The sequence below is a fragment of the Ciconia boyciana genome, chromosome 7 (genome assembly GCF_034638445.1).
Source record: "Ciconia boyciana chromosome 7, ASM3463844v1, whole genome shotgun sequence".
Classification (NCBI taxonomy): domain Eukaryota; kingdom Metazoa; phylum Chordata; class Aves; order Ciconiiformes; family Ciconiidae; genus Ciconia; species Ciconia boyciana.
The window spans coordinates 19027909-19043698 of NC_132940.1; the positions used below are offsets into that span (position 1 = coordinate 19027909).

Here is a 15790-nt window from a genome sequence, read left to right on the forward strand (position 1 = left end):
GGGGGGGATCAAAAAAGGAAGTGCTTGTGATTCATTATTAGCAATGTAAATAGGACACATTTGGAGGCTGTCACCATCCTGATCGCTCATCTGCTTTTATTAGTCCTCATTCTTTATTCTTACTGGCTTTGGTTTTCTGCACTTGTCGTTAAAGTTAGTTATGTTATAGGCATCTGTTTAGCATATTCTATATGAAAATGCAAATGGAGATGAAAAACAGTAAAATAAATATATGCAGCTTCCCTGTCATGTATATATTTGACTGTAGCACGTCAAATACAAAAGAATTGTTTATCACTTCGAAAGTCTGCTTGTTCATTATGTGCATTACTTTTTTACCAGCAGATGGCAGTTTACCATTATTTTAAATAGGTTCTTTTGTTAATATCAGATGTTTTCAAGTTCTAAGTGGTTGGTAAAAAGCCTTGAGCTCACTTCAAAGTTAATTTTTAATTCAATTTCCTTCTGCATCATCCCCTCTAGAAAAAATAATCAGGACTGAGCTATTTGTTTCAGTTTATAGCCCTGCTGTTGACCAAGGCTAAACATTATCTATATAGAGTTACCTGACAGCAAGTTCATCCAGCACCAGTGGGTATTATATCCAGCCTCAAACACTCACTGCTGCTACCAGCCCCCTGAGGCACACTGTACACTCCCTAATTCCCAGTCTGTGCTTGGGGAGTTGCACACAACATTATTAACACTAGTAGCAAGGGCAACATGAAGGATGTGACTCTGTACAAAGGGGCCAGTGGTTTATTTACTGCTGTGTTGCTTGGACACTGCCTGAATTTTAGGTAACAAAGAGTTAAAAGTACCATCCGGGCAATGCTGCGCTGCCTCCTGCACTGCAGCCGAGGAGGACCAAGGGCACAGGGAGCCTGTGCCAGAAGATTCAGCCTGCAGGGCGCTTTCAGAAATCCTGCTGCTACCCAAGGCCACGCAACTACAAGACCATCTTCCCGGGCCTAACACAAGGCTGAGAATGAGAGCTTTCCTACCGAAAACCTCCAGCAGGGAGCACAAGCAAAATGAAGGGATGGGTCTGTCAGTCCAACCCTGCTTTAACGCCTGGGCATAGATTTACCCTGGGCATCACCTGACGTGCAGCCCTCACAGGCACAGCAGTGCCACCCACATCCTAAAACCAGGCACCGGGGAGAGACTCACGGCACCAAGAGCCTCGCTCTCCACTGACCCTGTGGTGACATTGCTCAGTCTGTGTGAGCCCATCTTCCCTTCCTGCCCCAACAACCCCCTCCTTTGTGTCAATAAGGGCATTCAGGCTGACCCAATGAGGCAATGCGGTAGCTCGCAGTTGGATTTGTTCCCTCATGCAACTCTGCCACCCACCACAGCACACAAATGCTCCTTTTGGCAGCATCAGCTGCAGAGATTTTTGCTGGATTAAAGCAATCATGTGACCCCTGGCTTCTCGCAGGAGCAGCACCAAAACGGCAACAAAGAGCAGAACTCCTCTCACCTTACACCACAGGCGTGCCACCTCAGCCTTTCACTATGTGATGGTATTTCAGGCACACATCCATTTCTGCCAACTCTCCAGCCACTGAGCACGATGGTGGGTTGAAACAGACTGTACAGGGAGCGGGAAGGAGGAAAGGGCTTCCCTCACCTGCCCACGGCTGGGGACAGACTGGTTTTGTGGCTGGGCTGGGATTTTGTTAATTTGGTTTTTTTGTTTTGCTTACATGGCAAACTGCCCTTTCCCTAGGGCTGCACAGGTCCTTTCAAGTCCTGCAACTTTTGAATTTGTGTTCTTTGTATTCTCACACTGAAGTGGCAAACAAGAGATCCAGAGATCATTTTGCATCTGTTAAAGAACTAAACAAAGCTACAAGTTCCAAAACAAAGAGTACTGACACACACCAGTCTGTAACCTATCTTGGGAATGCAGCGTTTTCTTTTACAAGCAGTCCCACATCGCCTCTTTCTAATGATCTGCAGAGACTGAGAAATTAATCAGTGGTATTAAATTAGAAGCTGAAAACAACAGAGAGAGCAGATGCGTTATACAAATGGGCAAAAAGAGATTAAAAACACGGGAAGGAGAAAGGAAATGTGACAACATTTGGGGAAAACAGGAGAGTATTATAGTGTGGGGAACAATAGGACACACATATACATGGTAGCAGGTGCAGACTGACCAGGGGAGATCGAAAATGTGCTAAGGGGAACAGTCCAGCAGCAGGGGGGAGAGACTAACAGGTCTTTTCTCTCTAATGCTGAAGATTCCTGAAGATGTGGGACACTGGGTACCTGTCCCGGTGGAGACCTCATGGGCAGAGCTGTGCTTATAAAATAACACTGATACAGTCCCGACAGCCTTTTGGTGGAACAAGTAGCAAATGGAAGTATTTATGAATCACATAACGACTTTTTAGCCTTTGACAGTTCCCAATCATATAGACAGAAAATAGATGCTGATCAACCTCTCTTCCTCATGTGGGCAACTGCATAAGCAAAGCAGATGTCCAAGTGAACCTGACACCATTCTATCAATTTTTGTTTCCATCTAAGAAGTACTTTAAATAACATTCAAAGTAGGTTTAACAACAGTTATTACTGTTTGATTATTGCATTCCTAAGATAATGGATTTTAAAATTGTATTTTCCAGTTGAAGATTAAAGAGCTGCTTCTAGGCTTCCTACCTTCTTTAATAAAGTAAGATTCAATCTAGTCTCAAAAGTTGAACATTAATATAGAGGAGATTTGCTGTCATCTTAGGAAGTGTTAGCAGCAATCATTTAGTATTCCCATTACTTTCCCACCCAAACCTCACCTACTCGCGTTGAGAAGCAAACTGGATTTCTTATACCCACACGCCACCTTCATCTTGCAGATACTCAGGGATACCTACCACTGTTGGACCCCAGCTTTTCTGCTCTGCTTCACAGAGCGAAAGCAGGTTTGTGCCTCAGGGCAGAAGGAGGGCAGCTTTTCACGCCTGTGATGCACAGGTACCACCACCCCACCCCCCCAACCTTCTGAGCAGCCCACACGCCCTCCAGGGAGGTTGCTGCGAACAGAGCAGAATGCTGCTAGCTCACCGCATGGCCAACGTGCAAATAGCATCTAGGCACATTTGATGCTGTGGTATATACTTGGCATTGGAAAGCAACACATGTTCCTTCAGAGTGCAAGGCAAGAAGGGATCCTTTTAATTGTCAGATCATGCACATCAGCCAGCAGTGGAAGTCCATTTAGCTAGCCCTGCATTTCTCTCATACACATTTTCACCTTCATATTGCAGGCACAGAGCCCCAGCACTTGCCTGTGACTACAGCCTGTGTCCCCAGAAACAGGGTTGGATGGAAGAAGAAAAAGAAGAAGCATATCTCTGGGCAGGTGCAGAGCTGGGCCCTCTCAATCTCACCTTGCAGAGCCAAGAACAGATTAGCTCCCAGCCCTGCTGCTGGAGAAAACAGAGGGAAAATCCCAAATGCTGATGAGAATCTGGAACAAAACTATGCTCCATGGATTTTGTCTGAGATATGGCATTGCCTAAATCAGGTCCAATTACCACACAATTGTATTGTGGAGAATCTCTTAATTCCCCCACAACCTGTCCCAAAGGCTGAGCACTCTTAGCTGCTTCATAATCTTGTGCACTGAGTCATACTAAAAGTTAAATCGGCAGCAGGACTCAGCCTCAGTTTGCCACTCAATCAATGTGCACTACACTGGGAGGAAGGAAGAGTTGCAATCCGAGTCTAAAAGCCAGGGTGTGCATTTCCTCCCCCTGCTTTCCCCTGGCTTTATGCCAAAAGCAGAGCAGCAACCAGGTGACTTATCTGTTATCAGCACCTTCTATTTTTCTAAGTTTCCTATCAGGGCACAGAGAAGCCATGATGCTGAAGAACTACATTGTCTCACTTTGCACCAGATTTTCCACCTCCCTCTGTGACTTAACCATGCCAAAATCTTTGCCATTTGAGTGATATGGAAAGCAGGAGATGAAGGCTCAAAATCTGCAATTTTGCCTAGAATATGCAGCAAATGTCTAATCAGAAATTAATATTTATGAGCTATGTTCCTCTTGTTTCTGCCCCAAAGTATCACTACAGTGTCACTTAGAAGACAAGAAGGGTTGAGGTGAAGTCTCTTAATAGAGAAACATAGCAGAGTACCATGTGGGTAGCAGAAGCAGACTGGAGGCTGACAGTACTAGGCTCTACAGAGACGCTGGCCTGCAGGACAGGGACAGAGGAGCCCACAGACAGGAGAGCTTCAAGACATTAAATACCTGGTGGCTGAGAGCTGGTGCAGCTGCAGCAACCAAGAAGGGGTTTGTCTTCATCTGCTGAGCAGGACTGTGGGCTCCTTCCCGGTGGAGGCGGACGTGGGTGGGTCACGTGCAGCTGTGTCCCTGGAGTCCAGCTTCCTGCAGCGTGCTCTGCAGAGGGCAGCAGCTCAGTCAGCGCAGGAACTGAAGCCAGGGAAAAAAACCCGCCTGTCTCACAACACGTCTTACTGTGAGGATGTCCCTGAGCAACATCTCTGCCTTTGCCTGTTGGTTTCTGGGTAGAACTGAGTCCTAGAAATTAGTGTCTCGAACCTGGCACCAGAAAATGGAGCTTCCAAGTAATTGGATGCTTATAAAATTGCACTACAATGTGTATAACAAAGTTGGGAATTAAACATACGGCAGAAATTCACAGCATTTGACTCTGTGTGTAAAGGAGGCCATGTTCCATCAGAAGCCAACCTACGATTAAAACCGGGAACAAAGCAAGGCTTGAGCACCTACAGAATGGAGAATACCCTCAAATGAAGCAAACAGCTGAAACAAAAAGAACCATTAGAGTCAAATCCCCTTTCACCTCCTAGCAGTATGTAAACACGTGAAGGCCAAACTTAGGCAGAACTGTTGGTTTTGTGGCAAGTTTTCTCTGACTAAGAACTTGTGGTTTTAGTCCAGCATCTGAGATCTTTGGACAAGCTGCACGCTGCTATGTAGTCTGCAGTTCTTCTACTTGGCTGGAGTGTGGGACAAACGCAAGACTAATTCTTCAGCCAGGACTCATCTACTGTGGCAAATATGATGAATTAAGAATACACTCTAAGAATACACTCACCTATAAGAATTTATAGGTCAGTGCGCCCTATAAATTACAAGTGTCGCAAGGGTTACTAACAAAAGAAATTGCAGGATATACTGAGTTTCATTTACAGCTTGTATACTGAAAGTAAGGATCCTTACCCAGGAGTGAATTTTGCTCAATGAAACTCAAAGTTTAAGTAAATGCAAATAGCCTACACTGAAAATGTGAAAAATAAACAAAATATCATTTAATTTAATTTGAGCGCCCAAGCAAGTCATTCGCAAGTCTGTTTAATGTTTAGGAAGAAAAAGCCTTAGTTCAGTCTCTACAAATGGTTTTAGTTACTTCTGTGACTTTCCATCTCTTGAGGATAATCTACTCCTAATAAGGACAATTGCTTAGATTTATTACCCCACTGAGGTCTTGTTAAACATCTAACAAAAATCCTATTTAAATGAAAAGGACAATAGAATCTTTAAAGTCAGTGCAGAGTTTAATTAAAACCTGAAACAGAATCCATGTCTTTATGCATAAGAAAAGCAAAAACAGATTTTAAAGCTGTTAAACTACATGTAATTGGCATAAACTACCCATTGAGCCAAAGCAAAAAAAAAAAAGGAGGCTATTGTATGGAAATTGAAGTCTATTAATAAATAACAAACCTGATACATGTGCACAGCTCCATATTTTTGCATGCATTTTTTAATTTGCCTAATTGGCTAGGCATATCTTAGAGCAAACATGAGACACACTAGCTGTTAAGTTGAACAAATCCAAAAGGGACAAAAAAAAAGACTGAGTGAAATCAATGCATTAACATGCACCAGCATTTAAAAACGTTTCATTACGTTCCCAAAGAGAGCGTGTAAACTGCAGCAGTCTCAGTGCAAAACTCCTGTAATCTGTGTTCCCATGTAGTCATTATTCACACATGGGAGTATACAGTTCCTACAGTCATTTTTCATGCATGAATAGTTTAGAACCCAAAATCACTGACATAAATACACAAGGGGGACCTCCCTTTCGAAAGTTAACATCTTATGAACTCTGAAAGGGAATGTGAAGATAGATACCAGTCCACCTGCTGACACAGCTCTCCTGTAGAGAGGAAGGGTCTGTGTGCAGCCCCCCTGCAACTGCAGGCGCACCCAAGCCTTCCCCAGGCTGAGAGTCACCACTGGCCACTCGGCCCCCAGCTGCAGAGCCAAATCCAGCAAGGTCAGGACAGGACAGAGCAGAGCAAAGTCTTACCACTTCTCCCTTCCCCCCACCGGCATGCAACTGGGGACGCACATGTAGGGACGGGAGGTCAGCCCAACAGCTGCTCTGAGCATGCAGTTTCCTTTTCAGGAGATAATAAATTCTGAGGCAAAAAAAAAAAAAATCCCATAACCTATTTCTGCATTAAAGAAAAGGCACTTTTCCTTCTCTGCTTTTCCACATGATAAAGGATGATCGGCTGGCTGGGGGCAGGCAGACACACAGATGGGCTCTGCGCAGAGAGGAAATGCACACGAAGACAGTTCTGTGCAGCAGCAGTGACTGTAATGCAGTGGCTGGAAAAGGACGTGACAAAATGGTGGCCCTCCCCTCCTGGCTGGCTGTGTTTGCACCCGATCGGCGAGAATGACAAAGCAAAACAGTCATCAGGGAACTCCCGCTCTGAGGTGGGTCACACGACTCCCTTGTCTGCAAAAACCCTGAGAGGATGGTATGTTAACCTTCCCTCTGCAGCATGTCAGTCCTTTATTTAATGATTCAATCAATTCTGTTAAAACGCATTTCAAGGCCACAGTTTAAGTGGCCATCTTGCTACTTAGGCCTTTCCCCATTTAAAATTACAGCTCTTACCAGTGGTATAGTATAGTCAGCACCTTTGCTTTTAAATTGCGTTTTTGTACGAGTGACCCCTGGCACTATGTCTGACTTGGGCAGCAGTTGCTGAATGTATCAGAAGGGCTAAAAACCATCTCAACAGCCACCTGCATTAACCCATTTCCAGCTCACCTCTCATGGCCTTCAGTGACTGAATCGGTGGGATGGTGTCTTTTCCAGTATTTAGGGCCACTTCTTTTAAGTCCACAAAAACCTGCCTAAGGCCAGCTGCGCGCCCAGGCAGCCTGTCCCTCAGAGGCCTGGGAGGCAGCGGTGGCAGCCCAGGGTGCCTGCCGGCAAGCCTCTGTGGCACCCCTTCCCACTGGGAGCTCTGCCGTGTCGCACTGCGGTGACCTGAAGGCCTTTGGATAAATACAGTGAAGTACACCATGGGTCGGTTACAACACGAGCTTGCAATACCTCAAACTCACCCTGCACCCGGTGCTCCTAACACCAAGGCGGAGGGCACGGTAACACGCGAGTGCCACCGGTTAATTTAACCCAACAGCAGGACCGAGGCACGCACCCCGCCCCGGGCCGGCGGCCCGCTAGCAGGCAGGGGGGAAGATGGCGGCCGCCCCGGGCCCCGCCCGCCGAGCACCAGGCCGGGCCCGCCCGTCTCCATGGCGACGGCCGCGAGACAGGGGGCTCAAGGAAACGGCGCGCGGCGCCGACGCCCCCGCCGCAGGCAAGCGGCCTGCGCCAGGCCCGGCCCGGCCCGGCCCGGCCCCCCGCGGCGGGGGCAACGAACCCCGGAACCCGCCCCCGGCCCCCGCACCCGCGCGCGGGAGCGGTTGTCTGGCAGCGCGCGGCGCGGCAGCGCCTTTGAGCGCCCGGTTGCAGGCAGGGAGGGGACGGCGCAGCATCGCCGTGATAAATGCTGGCTCGTTTCCGCGTGCAGGTTTTGCAAGGCAGATGGGCGATTCCTCCATGTGCCTCAGGCCGGCGATTGTGAGCGTCTTTACGGCGGGGGAACGTCCGATATGAGGCCTGTGTGAAAACCGCATTAAAACACTTAGTGTGCGGTGCATCCTGGGGGTTGTATTCCTCGGTGGCCTTTTTAAAGAAATATGTTCTGAAATCTCTTGTCAGAGTCTGTGGGAAGGCACAGATGTTTACAGATTTAGCCAGTGCTTGAAATGACATTACCGATTCCACTTGGTGGCAAAGAGCTCACTTCCCAGTCCATCCGCATAGCAACTGGAAATGTAAATTTAAGGCTGCCCTTTTTTCAGCTCTTTCGCTAGAGATACGAAACCCAGCGCCGTTTCAAGGCAATGTGGAAGGCTGTGAAGCTGGGGTGAAATCTTGGAGCATCCCAAGCACTTTCAACCTCCTCTATAGCTAACAAGCAGAACTACATCTTGGTGAGTTACTACTAAGCTACAAATAAAAAATACAATTGAAAGACATTAATAGCTGCCGATGGCAATTCCAAGCAGGATTTAGGATCTCTGTTTTATTAATGTTATGTAGTTCACTTGTCATGTACATGAAACAAACGCTATTTTCCAATTTAAGGATGAGTGAAATACAACTGTGAAAGATAACATTTTAGTCGGCTTTGCTCTTTGCACGCGTGCACTTTTTTCTAGCAATAACAGCATTACTAAGAGATGAGACAAGCTTCTCAAGGGGGGGAGGTGGAGATTACTCACACATTTGTTTTAACTAATTTCACACAACAACCCTACAGAACAACTGGATTGGCACAACAGCTGGGTGGCACAGGGCAGGAACGGAGCTCAGCAGCATCAACAAGCCTTTCTGCCAGAACATGCTTAGCACAGAATTGCACTCTCAGTGAGCACTTTCATTACTGGTTAGGTTCCTGTGTCTTCAGAAGCATGTTCCAGTCATACTAACTTCCAAAACGTCTGGCCATTCAGCACAACCTTGTCTAGCAGTAGAAGGCATGGCATCTGCATAAAGTTTGTCCATAGGAGAGACAGGGCAAAATACAGACAATGAAGGTGAGGAATGTCCCTAACTTAACATGTCTACATTGCTCCAGCAGCCTCAGTAATTAATGTAAGCAACAGATGATTTCTTTAGAAATGTGCCTCTGAAGGAGGCAATACTTTGTCCAGTATTTCTTCCTGCTGTTTTTTTTAGTTACAAGATGAATTGAATTAAAAGTGTTAGGCCAGATGCCCCACTCCCACATTAAAAGTTATGGGACTTTTTCATAAAAACACGTCTATGAGAGGCTTCCTTAGTAATCTTACCCTGTTGGGGGAATGGATTGTTGTCTTTGTCCCGGGACAAGCTGCTCTGAGGAGGCTGACGCTGGACACATGGCTGCTCTGCGTGCCTTCCCTGATCCAGAGCCCTGCAAGTCTCCTTGCAGGCGTGTATCATGATGTTTCCATGTCTGACACCAGCTCTACCTATGGCAGTCAGAGGTTTTTCAGTGAATACTTACGGAGCTACAGCACCTGACACTGTCTCAGCCTAGCACTTCCAGAACACATAAAGGGTATGGAGGAATACCGGTAAAGTACTTCCTTCTGTGCATCATCCCACCCCAAAAAAGGAAACAATTTCTCACAGGGCTTCAAGTAATCAAAAGGTGTAGCCTACAATTAACTGGGGCCACAAATACAAACGTTTTGATAGTTACCTCAATGGATAAGTAAATGTTTCAGTGCTAACACCTGAAACCTTGAAATTGGATGACACATTTTAAAACCAAGTGACTGACAACCCTAAGGAGAATATACAGCTACTTTGGAAAGCGTTAATGCAGATTAAATCCAGTCAATAGCAGAAGTCAGAGTTACTCATAAACTCTTCTGGTCCTCAGAGCCGCTCTTCCAGAAGAAAAGCACTTTAAGAATGTGACAGACACCTTGCTTTTGAGCACACTCCAGCAGACTTCGGTAGAGCTCATACATACCTGAATAAGCAGGAGTTCACTCAAGTGAGTGAACAGGCCTGTCCCACATCTGTTACAACTTACCCACTTGCAGAACCAGCACCCAATTATTTCTGTAAAGCTAAAACCAAACAAACAAAACCAGAAAAAGGCAAGGTTTAAGAGTAGTTAGCTCTTTTTGATCCTATCCGCAGGGACCCTCAATTAGCGATTGTCTTTGGGTAGAAGGTTTTCCTTCCGATAAACACACCCACAGAATCCAGATTTCTAAGAGCAGGTGTTATTAGAATGGCAGGACAGAATTATTCTTTAAATCATGAGAAGTCTGTTCTGTTGGAGAGCTAGATTAAATAGAAAAGCTTGAAAATTAATCTCCCCATTGTGTCACTGCAGGGTAAATCTTTCTTTCCAGTCTTACTTCCAATCTGAAAATTTCCAAACGGTTCACAGAGCACCACAGACACCACTCAGCCTGCTCTGTGGAACTGTCCTTTCTCCTGTCACTGCTAAAGCTTGGCTCTGTCCCACAAGCAAAATCCCAGCTCCTCCACAATACTGCCTACAAGATCTTGGCTCGCTGCATTTCCCTTCTCTACCCCACTTGGGAGTGCCAGATGTCCCCACCCTGAGCACTGCTCAGTTCCTCTCAGAGGAGGAGACATCTGCCTCTTCCCCCAGTAACCCAGAAGGCAGGAGGCAAACAGGCACCCTCCTTGCAGCCTTCTTCATCCCCTGCAAAAGTCCCAGCAACAGAGTATAACAGGCAGTACTTCTGCAGTGAACTAAATGTTAATCACAGACACAAGCAGGGAAAAATCCAGGACAGTGGTTAACATGAAGAACAACTGAAGAGGGACTTGGGTTTTTACTTTGAGACAATCCTTTTTGTTTACACAGACTGTAGAAAAGTCACGTTTTCTTGAGCATAGTTGTTTTTAAAAAGCAGGAGGTATTTTCTTTGCTCAAAATTCAAAGGGACACTCAACTGCACTAAACATAAACATGCTTTTAGCATTTTCTTAGGCAAGCTTCTTCTACTATCACTATGACTAGTCCTATCTTACTGTTACCTTTCCCCCATTACTTACTAGTGCTGCATTTCATACGCATGTAGATGCAGATACACCCATCTACTAAAACAAAATGCAACAAAGGCTCTACCCAACTTTGGATCTGCTTAAACTGACAGTGAAGCCACATGGTACAGTGGAACTACCTATAAGTATTCTCAAGAAAATATAATTAAATAAAACACCAAAACTAGAAAAAAATTATAGCAGGTTCTCTAAGAGTGTTCAGACAAGAACTTAAAGTAATACCTTGTTTCTTTTCAGGTTACCATTTGTTTTGCACTATATTTAAATACTGAAGAATGCTGGCAGGAAAAATGTTTATGTTGTTATTCTTCTAGTGCTTCTCTAGGCACCATAAGACAGTCATTCACCAGCAAAACTTCTGCAGAGGTAGGCTCTGGTGATAGAATGCATTTAAAAATGATGGCCAGATGGTGGCACAGTAAATGCCCTTCTTTTGAAGGGCTCTACGTGTCTATTAGAAATATTCCTTGTTCCATATGCATATCACAGAGGATTAGACACATACACTCCTCGCATAGAACCACCACCTCCCAAAACACATGTCAGCAGAGTATTTACTACCAAATCCAGAAGGAGTTTGTGATTCTAACATTGTCCCCATTAATGAGAAAAATGTCACTATACAAAAGCTCTTTTTTTTTCCCTCCTTCTTATCAAATCCTTCAAACAGCTGATAACTAGCTTTTATAGATTGGAGAGTCAGATAGAATTCTGAATCTATTATTTTACTAAAACCCCAGGGGTCAACTTATCACCTGAAAACCATTTTACATGGACAATTTGACTTTCATGCGGAGTGTCAGAACATACCCTAGATGGAAATCTAAGATAAATTATATGGAATACTGCCTTCTTTGTGCTGAAATTTATCGGTCCCACACTACAATAATTTTGAAAATTGTATCCCTTAAGCTACAGTGCCGAGGTATTATTAACTGCTTGACTGAAAGAGCAGTTCTGATTGGCTGCTATAAAGTCTATGGACAGAGACTAATTTCTCTTGAACCACATCCTTATCCGAAGCTGTTTTCCACCATTCCAAGATGCCAACTTAATTTTCTTCCGGAACACACTGCCCATGTTATTACTATCATCCTCAGTATGCACTGTCATTTTGGTAAATCTGTTGCGGAAGCTAAGAATGCATCTAAGCTTCTGCTAATATGGTTGCCTGAGACTATCACACCCGAGAGAAGGGGAGGGAGAGAGATCCACTTGTACCTCTTATCTTCCCAATACAGGTTATTTTCCTCACTAAGCAAGCCTCCAGTCTCTGAAATGCACCTCTGTGAGATGCACAAGATAAGGAGATCTGTTTCGTTCCCCACACTTTCTTAATCACTTCTACTGCCATACTTTTGAAATAAAATTATTTGATAATGTGTTGATGCTTTGGTGAATGCTCCCTTTACATCTATCAGTACAATTTTTAGAAACCACCCAACTGACCTCAGAGCCTAAAAATCTTTATAATTGAGGATATACTGAAAATGTTAATGATCCAGCTGCTGGGTGACTATTCTTTGAGTAGAAATTCCCAGCTAGGCAGAAAAACCTCCTCTAAGCATAACATGTAGGACACAAGAATGGAGCCCTGGGATAAAAGACGTTTATTTCCTGTACCCAGTAACCTAATAAGTCTGGACTACAACAGCTAAAATATTACACCACAACCATAAAAAAATAAATCTGAATCCTAGTAATTAAATCTACTGCCTCACTTTCATTCAGACAAATTAATAGCCCTTATAAACCAAAAGAAATTGCTAAAAAGGAAGTTCTGACCTGCATATCCAAGTTTCTAGACAGCACTACTTTAACTTTTTCTTTGCTAAACAGTATCACGCCTCTCTCTTCAAGAGACATTCAGACTAATGACAATTCACTGTGGCCAGTCAATCCCTCTGAACAGACAACCTATCACTTCTGGCAGTGGCATTCAGCTCAGTAAGGCCTTTGCGAAGCAGGGATTTGAAAACCAAGCTTTGGCAGGTCTCTCCCAAACCCTTTACTGCCTGGCTCTCCAACATCTTTCCTTTATGTTAGGATATATCTAAGCAGCAGCAGGAGCCTGTCAATAAACAAACACTCCACTGCAAAGTCACAGTCACAGCCTTTCAGGGAGGGGAGTGGCTAGCTGTTGACTGGAACCCTGTGTTCGCTTTCTCTCACGCTAGCTGACTTCCCAAGGGTATTCCTCAAGGATCTGGGGGAGCTCTGCCAGCTTGCCTGGGAGTGGCGGGGTCTGTTCTGTGGAGCTTGGCTTTGCTTGGTGCCTAAGCTCTGCATGAGTATTGGTGCCAAAGCCATGCTCAACAGTGTAACATCTGAGTTCAGCCATTAGATGACTACTACATCGAAGACAGTTCATTATTAAAATAAACTAGAGTTAAACTTCTACTGAAATAAAGATTGTATTTTAGAGAATTTGTGCAGTGAGCTGCAACAACTGGGATAAAATGGCATATATAGCTTTAGCTTTGAAACACTTGGTTTTTGTTTTGGCCAAGCATCTCAATTGGTCAGTGGTGGCCTACGTCAGGCAGAAATTTTAGAAGCATGAACTTATCTTTAATAGAAAAGATACTTTCCTCAGGTTATCTGGGACAGGAAAAATAAAATCCTTGAGTCTGCTTTAATTATATCCTACCATTTATTAAAGTGACTAGAGCAAGTTAGTAGAACTTTTTCTGTCTTACCCAAACAATAGGAATTCCCTCGCATCACAAGTTCACAGTACTGAAGGTAAGGAAAAGTGCCAAGTTTGGAGTTGCCCACTTGTATTGATAAATATTCTGAGCCATTTTAAGTGCTTAAACTGTTGAGACAAATGTTTTGGAATCTATTTCTACAAATGATAGCTTAATTAGCTCAAAAGAAGAAATTCACAATTTCATAGTGGGCACAACTGATAGAGCCTGAATCTAGCTGGAAGTGTGATCAGGTACCAACATGCAGCAGCTTAAAAAAAAAGTTACACAAGCTGACCTTAATATGTGTGACTATCAGGTTTTCACTGTAGAAATATATATTTTTCAATATCCTTTTCTGAGCAGAAATCATGTCATTTATATGCAAATCAGACTATATTCTGCAGCTGTTTCTTCTGTGCTGAAGCCATGGGAATTATTTGCACTTAATAAAGCCTCATAAATAGGTTTTGCCTCTTAAGTGGGTGGGGGAGCAGCAAATATATCATAGCCATTTACAGTTACAGGCATCTTTTTATTTTGAAAGTTATATGCATCCTTTAATAGGAAGTTTCACAGTTACAAAAGCAACATTGTTTCATTTATATAAACAACATACCCTTACAGCCTTCAAAACAAAATGTTTTGCATTTTCCCCTACGCTCAGCTATCTAAAATGTAGAAATTGCCATGCAGCATCAATCAAAAGGACAGTCTGTATCATCATTACATGCTAGCTCCACGTAGTGTATGTTAAATACAGGAAGAAATTCCTTGCTATTGTATCTAGGCACTTTTATTATACTTGAAAGAACGTATACCTTCTTTATACAAAGTATGTCCAGCCAGTATAATCTACTGCATTTCTGCAAAACGTGCAATGTTTTCACACAGCACCAATCAGATGTGCCCCTCAAGTCCTGTCACACGGAAGCAATCAATTTAAAAGCCACAGGAGGACAAGACTCAGGAACACTCAAAGCACATCCCACAAGACCAGAACGGAAGTGTAGTGTTTTAGAGTGGTAGGCAGCATACTAAAGCGAATTGGGAAACAACTCTCCCTAACTGGTATCAACTGTCTGGACTGGGACCTCTTGTTAAGAACAGGACATGCAGTGTGGGACTGCGGGTTAGCAGGAGCACAGCTATTCCAGTCACTTCAGAACCACAGGGAAGAGCAACAGTGATCAGCACTGCCTAAAGACAGGGGACAAAAGGGCCCCAGGGCCCCTATCGCTTAGGAGGATGCAGTCCTTACCCCAGCCCACTTCATCTGAAATACCTGTCAAGAACACATGGAGACCAAGAGTTACAACACTGGGAGAAAAGTGAGGGCTTGGACAGATACAATTTTATCTCATACAGGTTTAATGAACAAACACAGAAACATGGTTCAACTGCGGTGGCCCTTATCTCAGCTGAACAGTGCCAGCCAATCAACCACTGCCCTTTTTCTAGCTGATTTTCTTCACACTAAACTTCATCACTGGAAGCTATCAGCACACTCTGCGTGCCTCAGTTTATTCTCATGTAAGCCTTCAATAAATTCAATGTTGTTGGTCCTCCGCAGGATGTGAATTTTACCCTGACTAGTACTTGCTTTTCTATTTTGTTGTTAAGCAAAGGAGCTAGAAAAAAAAAACCAAAATGCAGGCATTCATGGATCTCATTTCATGGATATAATTTAAAGATTCTGTCAGTAAAACAACTGACATGGTACTGCTCTCTTGCTTCTACATAAAAAGCAGGAGGGGTGACATAAAGCGGTAACGCAAAAGACCCTTTCTTTTAGAGGAGGTACCACTGATTCTGTCATAATGATGCCTTAGAGAGGTATCATTTGTGCTCTACAAAATGACCGATTTTAACTATTTTTCAGGTGCATATTGGTTCCATATGGTGACTTCTGTTCACTCTTTATCAGTATGCTGACCGCCTTTAAGAGCACCAACTTTTATACCTCACGTAACTATTCTGTGAAGGTATATCTAAGCAAAAATACACCCAAATAACAGGAGTCTGAATTGTCACAACTGCTGTTACTATTTTAACAATTACTGTAATGTTTAACCCTTTGAAGTATTCAAATACATGAACAAAGTCTACGTAATTAAAATGATCATGAGACATGCTGCATACAATTAAAATGATGTCACAATACATTTACAGTATTCTATATG

At 43.9% G+C, this 15790-nt stretch overlaps 1 protein-coding gene across 2 annotated transcripts in view; it reads right to left on the minus strand.

Moving 5' to 3' along the window:
* Positions 1-4374, minus strand: part of ZNF644 (zinc finger protein 644) — an 81995-nt gene extending 77621 nt beyond the window's left edge. Inside the window, exon 1 of one of the 2 annotated variants that reach the window (XM_072866941.1) lies at positions 4269-4374. The gene's annotated coding sequence lies outside the window, so the exon portion shown is untranslated. The remainder of the gene's footprint in view (positions 1-4268) is intronic. The other variant, XM_072866936.1, reaches the window with a different exon arrangement.
* Positions 4375-15790: the final 11416 nt, after the last annotated feature.